Below are 10,041 nucleotides of genomic sequence, written 5' to 3'. Positions count from 1 at the left end.
CCACTGATCTAAGTCCATTGGCTCGTTGTGGCAAGCCCAGCAGCTCATGTTGCATGCCCGTTAACTTCTGTAGCACGCCCACGATATGCCGTAGCCTGCGGTAGCACAGTAGTGCTAAGGTGCTAATGTTTATGCTCCCCTCGGACGGAGACAGTGGCTGCATTCCCAATATGGTAAAAGAGGCGGGACATTTCCGAGAAGCGTGCTGAGCAACTGACCAATAATGACAGAGCGGATCGGCAGACCAATCAGAGCAGACTTGGCCCACATGGGGTCTAACAGTGTGGGCTCAGCAGAGCGTAGCTGACGGACTCAGAGCGTAGAGGGAGCAAGGAGGAGCAGTACATGAAAACAGACACTTTTTTCGAACTTTAGCTATTGTGAACGTACAAAAGTAGGAACATAGATTAAATATACGAACCCCAAAAAGGGCATAATATGGGCTCTTTAAAGAATAAAGTCATTATTTTAGTCTATATCAGAAGTGCAGCAGCAGCCTGTTCTCAAATGACAAATGTGGAAAGATTGCATTGTCGGTGGAACGTCGACCACAGTGAGCATCAAAACAACACAGCATTTGGTGTGTCGGTCAGATCTGATGGAAGTCTCTCTTGTGTTCTAGGATTGTAACTTTAACTTCACGGCGGTGCACAAGAAGGAAGAGGGCAACCAGGCGTATGTGTGTGGGACCAACGGCAGGGAGACTTTGTGCGGTGAAGTTGTAGGACTCTGCAGACTGAAAAACACAGTGACTGGAGACTAAGAATGGATGGAAAAGATTTCATATGTGATGTATCTGTGAATGTGCACGCTCATGTAGATGACTTAAAAACAGTTAAAGTCCTTGGACTGTGATTCTGTGAGGCCCGGTTGTTAACCTGCTCTATATTTTATATTTCTCATATTTGATGCTCTGTATGTTTTATCTTCTTGGAGTATTTTGGCGCTCGACTCCATCTTAACGTCTCTTTTCTTATCGTCCATCTCCAAATGTAAGATCTTTAATGAATCGTTTACACTGAACAGTCACTTCTCCTTTGTGCAGCGGTGATTCTTACAGGTCTCCTTTGTGTTCTCGTAGATTCTATCAGATCCTTCTCCCGTGTGCCGTACCTCTGAAAAAATGAGGAGCATACAAGGAAGTATCAGAAAATTCATCATGAAGGAAGGTGAACCGTCTGTTTTTGTGGGTGGGTTTTGACGGATTACTTTATTTCCTGCATGTGTGTCTTTGCTTCCTGATTAGCTGGTTTGTCGTCAGGGGGTACTTTTCCTTTCCTTTACATATTTGCTGAACATTTACGCTCTTTTAAACGTTAGAGTCAGTAGAAATGTTTGTTTTCTTGTAAACACAACATTTAAACTGGGCCCCTCCTCCTGGGCTCACCGATAGGGTTGAAAAGGGGTGGAAAATTTCCAGTAAATTTCTGGTAAATTTCCAGAAACTTTCCATGGGAATTATGGGAATTTATGGTAATTTAATCAAGCTGTATCATATCAAAGCATAAATATAAACATTTTGCATGCAGGGGGCGTGGCCTCAATAGCCCTGCAGTAAGCAGTGTGCTATGTGCATGTGATTGAGGAAATAAATATTCAAGTGTACTTGCATGAAATCTGGTTGTTTTAGTCAAGATTATGCTAAAATATATTTTCCCCAACTATATTTAAGTTACCTGTTAAGGGCCAATCATCAATTTTGTAAATTCCTGGTTTATTCCCGTTTATTCCCATAAATTCCTGTGAATTCCCATAAATTCCTGTGAATTCCCATGGAAAGTTTCCACCTAACTATGTAACTTTGTCAGTGCCATCGTCCTCCATGTTTGTTTATCTTCTGAGATCTCTTGTCTATAATGTTAAACTTCGGTCAAACCGTCCCCGTGTCTCTGTGGTCTCCACTTTTTAAAAATCGGTTAAGATCTGAAAATCGTCTCGTGCGTCGCCAGCTCCAGACAGCATGAGCAAACTGTTGGACTGAACTCTGAGTCATTGAAGAGACTCTCATCTTTGATTTATTTCTCGGGATTTACTCGCGTTTCTGCTTTAGCTTCTTTTAGCATCAGGACATTAAAAGTGTGTCACAGTGATTTAAGCCAACGCCGTTGTTTTTGTCTTTGTATAAAACAGCAGAGTCACTCTTTACCTGTTCACATTTAACCACATTAAAGGACGAATATAAGACTTTTTGATGTCACCCTTGAGCACCACCATGAAACCATGTTAATCTCGCGATGCATTGTTGTGTTAGCATGCTAATGCTAGCGATCTTTATTATGCTCGTATCTTCACACTGCATGTAAATTTAGCCGAAATGAGCGTGATCTAGAAACACAGTTAAGCAGTGAGTACAGTATGTTATTCTTCTTTTCTCTAGTCCCTCAATTAAACAACTTTTATACACGAGGGGATGAGCCGGCCGGCCATCCTGACGATGTAAACAAACTGAAGATAGGACTCTGAAAACTCACAGACAGTGGGACTCGGGTGTTACACCCATTGTAGACAGTCATGACTCACAGAGTTATTTCCAGAGGATATACTTGATCTCTGCTATATTTATGTGTAAAATGCACGTTCAGCCTTTTAGTGACCTCAAACCCTCGTTTAACTGCTGACTGATGACTCGACGGTTATTTATCTCGGTTTAGCATTGATGACAAAAGAACAGACAGAACTCAGTTACTTCTCTCACCTTGTTTCTGCTTCCTCTTCAGTCTTTTTTTAAAGTTAACTTTAGTACCCGTCTGCTCAGCTGTGTTTTTTTTAAAAACCAGCACGTCTAAGATCTGCTCTGACCTCCCAGCACTACCTTGTTGTTGCAGATGAGTCAGTAAAAAAAAACTAGCTGACCTCTGTGTCTCTCTCTCTGCAGGGGGATGAGCGCTGTGTGTGTCTACAGGGTGAAGGACTTTCACAACATCTTTACCAACTCTCCATTTAAAGGCGGCAGCACGGGCAGCCAAGTCAACAGGCCCAGAGCGGTACGTGAGGTCAAAGGAAAAAAAAAAAAAACATGAAATCTTAAGAGTTTGGGAACTTTTGGGCTCAAGGATGAACAGATTGGACTGGAGGTGGACAAAGGTTACAGTGACCTCACCTCCAATCCACTTCTCATGAGAAGAAATCTGAGGAACGTGGGGAGGGAATTTGATTACAGCTGCTTTGTTTCTACTTTGTTTATCTGCCGCCCACAGCTGACGAGGTGGACGGGTCTCCTCGCTCGGCCTCTCACGCTCCTTCTGCTGTCGGGAGAAAAGAATAGAATAGAATAGAATAGAATAGATGTTTATTGCCATTTGCACAGGTACAGGACAGCACAGGTACATTGGAATTTTTGTGTGTTTCTCCCTGAGTCAGCTTCTACAAAAAAGTTAAAATTATATATAAAATAGAATAGCATTATAAGAAAAAAAAGAGTAGACAAGTACAAATAAAATAAAGCTGTTAGTAACAGCTAAGTAAATTAAAATAAACTTTACAGAAGCTATACACTGTATTAAAGCAAATATATAATACAAAATATAACAAAGGGGAACACTGTACAATGAAATGAAAATATAAATATGTTTTCTGAAAAGTCTCCTGACAAACACACGCCGTGCGTATAGACTCAGAGACGCATGATCTCTGATGTGATGTTCAAACCAAAGCTGCTGTTTTATTTCATGTGTAGTGAATTATTTTAAACGTTTATCTCCTGGTACTGGCTGGTGTATTTGTAGTTTATTGTAAGGCCAGAAGCCACGAGCCAGAAAAAGGTGTTCTATGTTATTGCCTCCACATGAATGATAAAGTTCCACATGTGTTATTTGAAGTCATGTGGAGCTCAAACGTCTGTGTTTCTCGACAGTGCGTCGCCGACAGCACCGGGATCAGCTTAGACGTCCTGAAGATGATCGAGGAGAACTCGGAGATGGAGGAATGGGTTAAACCTGCCGACGGCTCGCGCCCACTCGTCTTTGATCGCCACAGGTACACTCACATCTCCGTGGACAAGAGGAACCGACGCCACCCGGTCCTGTTGCTGTCTCTGCGTAGGTGACACAGTAGATACCAATGAGGGAAGTGATCAGTGAGAAGAGTGAAGTTTAAACCTGTGTGAACATTGTCAGGGTGGAAACATGAACAGGTCGGTTCCTTTAAATAGTTTACAGGAAGTTAGAGTCAGATAGATCTGTAGATCTATATATATTATTGTCTGATGATGACGTCTGACGTACATCAGAGAGTAAGTACAACACAAGCAAGGATCTAGAAAAAAGGGAACAATGTCAGTAAGAGCAAACGATCAGCTTTGAGTCTGATTGGACACACAGGTGCTGACAGGAAGTGACCAGAGGCAAAGCACAACATTGAGGGCAGTTCTTGAGAGCTCTAATCAGTATAGAAACCATCTTATAAGTCATCGTTATCAAACAAAAACCATCGTCACAACCATCATCATCATCAATAATATGGAGACCATCATCATTAAGTTAGTAGGTATTCATGAAAGAGCTGGGTCTTTAGCTTTTTCTTAAAGGTGCAGAGGGACTCTGCAGATCCAATGGAGTTTGGAAGTTCATTCCACCACCGGGGGGCGACAGAGGAGAAGAGTCTAGTCAGCGTCTTAGGACCCTGTTGTGAAGGTTGGATCAGATGCCTTTCATTGGCAGAGCGTAGTGGGCGGGAGGAAGTGTAGACCTGGATCAGAGAGTTAACCTTTAATCAATCTAGAAACGGGTAAAAGAGGCGGAGTTAAGGCGGGCCTTTAGAAAGATTCTTCATTCATCCCCTGGAGGTTGTCAGGGGTTTCCCATCGCTCACACATATAAGTTCAAACATTTAGTTGAACAAACAGTAAACATCACCGTGTTAATGGGTAAACAGGACTACAAACGAGTCATGAATCATTTAAATACACATGAATAAACGAGGGGCTGAACGGTGGTTAGCGCTGTCGCCTCACAGTGAGGAGGTTCCTGGTTTGAATCCCAGGAGTCTGTGTGGAGTCTACATGTTCTCCTTGTGCATACGTGGGTTCTCTCTGGGTACTCCGGCTTCCTCCCACAGTCTAAAGACATGCTCGTTAGGTTAACTGCTGACTCTAAATTGTCTGTTGGTGTGAATGTGAGTGTGGCTGGTTGTCTGGCTCTAAATGTCAGCCCTGTGATTGGCTGGTGACCAGTCCAGGGTGTAACCCCGCCTCTCGCCCAATGACAGCTGGGATCAGCTCCAGGCAAACAGCTCCATCAAATCAGCCACTTACCTTATTATGCGAATGTAGAATAACTCTCAGCCTCGTGCAGATGAGTTATAGAAACAACACCAGGCTGTAAGAAAAGAGACAGCTTAAATTTGGAGCTGAACGGTTTTAAGAGTCACCAACCCACACATAGTTTGAGGTCGCTGACTTTGATCACTGGGATCATTTTCATTCACTCAAACAGAAAAAATGTGTCAAAGCCTGCTTTACCGTTGGCTCATCGGCTCGATGGGGGAGGTGAGGAAAGTGATATTATTCATACTTCCTTTTCCCCCCGCCCACCCACCACAAGGAGGGGAGGACTAAGAGGGGCTGTGATCTTACTAAGAGTGATATTCTAACCGTCAGAGCCCCTTTAAGTAAATTGGAAAATCACTTTTCCAGTCTTCTGACTACTCAAAGAGATTTTACTCCGCAGGTCACACCTACACACTCACACACTGATGGTAGAGGCTGCTGGGGGAAAGTGAGGGAGCTAAGTTGTAAGTAAAAAGCATTTTTTTGAGTGTTTTTTGCAGCCGACACCAAATAGAAGCCAGATGTTTCAGTGATGAGGCAGGCGGTATTTAAACTGTCAGCAGTGCACTCAAGTGTGTCTTTTCTCTATGACATAAGCTGCTCCTTTGTCTTGTGTAACGCCCATCGCTTTCGATGTGGAGTGTTAACACAAGAAGTGAGATGTTTGTTAACTCAGACATATATATGGTGGAGTCAGCTCTGCATAAAGTATGCACACAGTATGAGCTATTATCAGAACAAATGAGCCAGCAACTGCAGCTGCAAGTAAATCAGAGCACTGTGTTTTTCCCTTCACTATTCAAATGTCCTCAGCCAGTGACTTTCTCCAAGCCAGTGGCTTCATCTTCATCTGCCTTTATTCATCCTTTACAAAGCCAGCTTTTCCTCTTACCTTTCCCATGCAGCAATGTGTTTATCCCTACGGAAATGAAGATTTCTTCACATCTTTATTCATTTAATTAGGTCGCAAAGCAGAGCTGGAGCCAGAAGATGAAATACCTGTGGCCTTGATACGGTGCCACAGAATCTCTACACAGTAGGCTCTGCAGAAATTATACCTCAAGACTGGAGGTGGGCTTTTGGCAATGTCAACTCACAGACTAGTCTCTATTCTCTCTTACCACTTAATTCAATTATCCTCACATAAACCTGCTAAATGAAAAAATAATTGAGGTCTCCCATTATGTTTTAAAGCCATGTCTTATTTAAAGGCAGCTTGTTAAATCAGGATGGACTGAGTAAATAATTGCACTCCCTCATAATGTGACCTCGCCATGAACTGACACACACACTGTGGCTAAAATTCAAAATAGAACGGGGTCTGAGGCGAAAAACTAATGAAGCTGATTGTTATCACCTTGTCATCAGTGTCACAAAATAACTTCTGATTAAGATCCACATGACTGCAAAAATAAAATAGAAAATAAAATTGACTATATTATCCGTTGTAGGAATGCCATTCAGTTTTGTTTTTAAGAACAATTAAAAGGGGAATGCTGGAGTTGTTCAAGATAAAACATATTTATTCATTTATTTTATTCTATTAAAGTAATAATTTGGATCTGTGATTACATTTTAGCAAAGATGTGATGAATGTTGGAGAGTGGCAGCACAGTCTCAGTAGAAAATGGTAGGTCAAAGTTGTCATCACAGACATAATGCTTTCCTAAACCTGCCTGCAACCATCACAGATGCCCAGGGTTTGTGCTCTTTTCGCTTCATCACTGTGCAGGCAGCTAATTGCCCACTGTCATCCTGCTTTACTCGAAATGCAAGAGATAAAAGCCAAAGGCCATTCACAATATCCTCATTTGGTCGTGACTGACAACTCCATACCCTGAAAAAGGTGTTTCCTCTATTTAAAGCAGCATTACAACCACGGTTTCCGTTCCTGCAGGGTTTTTGTGTATTCGATGCCGTCTCGCCACTGAAGATGCTGGAAGATCTAATCAGTCCTGCTTCACTTCACTCGATCTGTTTCCTCAATTAGGTTGCAAGCCTTTACTCACGAAAGGCTTGTTGCTTTACATAGGTTTGCTGGTGAAGTAAATGTGGCCTTTCGTAAGGGGAAATATTTGTCTTGGGGGTTGTTAGAGCTCTCCCTACACATCTTCAGCTTATCAATGATCAGACATAACATTTTGCTGCCCAAAGCAGTGTATTTACATATGTAATGAGTTTGCTCTTATCATGGTACAACCACATCTCTGTGCAGTTCAGAGGATCCCCTTTTTTCAGGATACCACCACACTTTCTTTGCAGGTTGGTCTGATAAAATGCCAGCAGGGCTTACACACTGAGTTAGAACTGCAACATATCTGCAGAGCAGTCAGAAAAAGTATGATTAAGAGGATAGTGTCAAGATCTTGACGTTGCTTGATTCCCCAATGAGGCAAATGTTGTAAGATGCATAACATCTTATCCTGGCATACCTCTTGGATCAGAGAGAGCAATGACGCCCCACATCCTGTCAGCTGATCAGTATCATCGCACAGCAGAATCTGACAAGCTGCTCTGTCCATTTAAACAAACACTTCCTCATGCTACACGCTGGAAGTTTTGCTAATTCTTCCCGCCCGGCTCTTCCTGTTCTTGTTTCTCACTTCCATGCTTGTGGTGGCATCTCTGGCATTGTGCATCATGTATTATCTCAGCCATACAGCATGTGTCTGCTGGATTTTGTTCTGCACACCCCTCAGGATATTTTTATGTGCTCTGCTCTGAATCTCACACTGTTTGGATTCACTTGGGAAACCCCCTCCAGCATATTCCTGATAAATACAATTGCGTATTCATTTGTTGCAAGAAAAACGGGGCTAAATCATTTAGCAAACTCAAATGCTTTCACGGTCATTGCAGACGTTGCCGTTGTGAAAATGCTGCAGTATGTCCTTTTCATTACCACAAGCCGGCACTGTAACAGAGGCTCATTGGTGGACATTGTGCATTAGAGCCGATACCCCACAGTGAAATGGAAACAAGGCTGCATTTAAGCTACTTAACCAGCAGCTGCATGAGAAAACATAGGAGCAAAAACAGGGACATGAAAAGTACAACAGGGAGGCTTTAAAACAGAAGAGGCAAACTCTGACTCATCTTTTAAGAAAAAAAAAAAACTTTAAGAAAACATTTCATTGGCTCATTTGGCTTCTCATGAAGAGTTATCCATCTCTATCCCTCTGAATATCTGTCTCACAAAAACAAACATGAATCAATTTTCTACAAGGTCAAAGTTGAATAAATGTCAGCATGTACTGCAGCACTACACAAAACACAAGAGTGGCACAGAGAGCTGGGCTGATTGAGTGTAAGAGGCCTGAACAAACAGCCTGCACAGAGGAGGAAGTCCCATCACGGGGGGTCAGGGTTTTGTTAGGACAGACAAAATACTTGAGTGAGACCAGTGCATGAAAACAAGCACACAATGGATTCTCATAATAAGGACAGGAAATTCTAACACGGGGAATTTTTTTGTGTTTTTAAAACAAAACATATTTAACAAAGTTATCTAACAGAGCTGTTCATTATGTACACTACCAATGAATACAAGTCTTCAACCCAGGTTTCATTTTGTGATGTTTTTTAGGCTGGAGTCAAATCATCCATACAACAAGGCCCATGAGTAAACTATTCTGTAACTCTAGAACTAACTATCTGCTTTTCTGTAACTTTTGTTACATGATTCTACTCAGTGGATGGAGTTTGACCATGTTGTTAAAATGAGATGCTTCATTTGTTGGACAAAAAACAGGACCTGTTGTTCATATTGGGTCATGAATGAGTGAGATTTAAGAAATCACATATATTCATTTATCTCCTCAACAATTTTATCTAATGTTGTTTCAAAACATCCGTGCCTCTTCTCTTCTCTTATTGTTTTTCTATCAAGCACAGTATTTCTTTACAGCTTGTGATCTATGATCACACCTGAATGGTTTTCTGTTAAAAGTTACAACAGATTAGTCACATTTAAAGTATGTTTTTTTTTTTTTTTAAGTAAACATTCCCATTTCAAATTACAATGTATTTATAAGAACGATTCTAACATATTTCCAATCATTTTTAACATTTGATCAGGATATATTTGCAGAAATGTTTGAGCGATAAAGATAAAAATTAGGTAATAAAAAGTGACCTTTTTTTGCAATTACATACTGTACATAAATAAAATATGATTTGTTTATGTCCAGCCAAAGAGCTTTGGTAACATAAGGGACTCTCTTGCTGTTGAAACATTCTGTTTTGTTCCACAAAATGACTCCTTACACATAATATGATCAATGGTCATATCACCATCAATAAAACACATCTGAAGAGCAGGCTTATGTTGCCTGGTGACAGTTTGTGACACTGATTGAAATATGACTGAATCACATTTTTCCCCCCGTGACATCTACACACATCAACAGGTAAGATTGAAAACTAGTGTGACTGATTTATTTATGCAAATCACCAGCACCCAGATGTTGCATTCACTGTTAGGTGTTTGCAGGCATCTTGTATTCAGTGTTTTCTGTATTTGTAAAGGTCAAATTTCCTTCTCTGCCTGAATCATGCATAACAAAATAACATATGGTACCGAGGAAATACCTTAATGCATTAAACGCATCACACCTAATCTTCTATGAAGGGGATGGATTCAGAAAGTTGTCATATCTGTCACACAGAATTTCCTTTGAATCTGCTGATCCCTATTCGGTGTAAACCTGCAGATTGGGCTCATATGATTGACACTTGTGGTGCAGGGCATGCATATTCCATTCAGAGCGCACAGC

General features: G+C 41.4%; 1 long non-coding RNA gene across 1 annotated transcript; it reads left to right on the top strand.

Moving 5' to 3' along the window:
* Positions 1 to 504: 504 nt before the first annotated feature.
* LOC132980284 (uncharacterized) lies at positions 505 to 1,383 on the top strand. The gene is made up of 3 exons (XR_009674153.1): positions 505 to 553; positions 623 to 721; positions 1,082 to 1,383. It is a non-coding gene; the product is annotated as an uncharacterized LOC132980284 (long non-coding RNA).
* The last annotated feature ends 8,658 nt before the right edge of the window (positions 1,384 to 10,041 follow it).

The sequence above is a fragment of the Labrus mixtus genome, chromosome 1, assembly GCF_963584025.1.
Source record: "Labrus mixtus chromosome 1, fLabMix1.1, whole genome shotgun sequence".
Lineage (NCBI taxonomy): Eukaryota > Metazoa > Chordata > Actinopteri > Labriformes > Labridae > Labrus > Labrus mixtus.
Note: the sequence above shows the minus strand (reverse complement) of the source record. Positions and strands in the feature narration are given on the sequence as shown.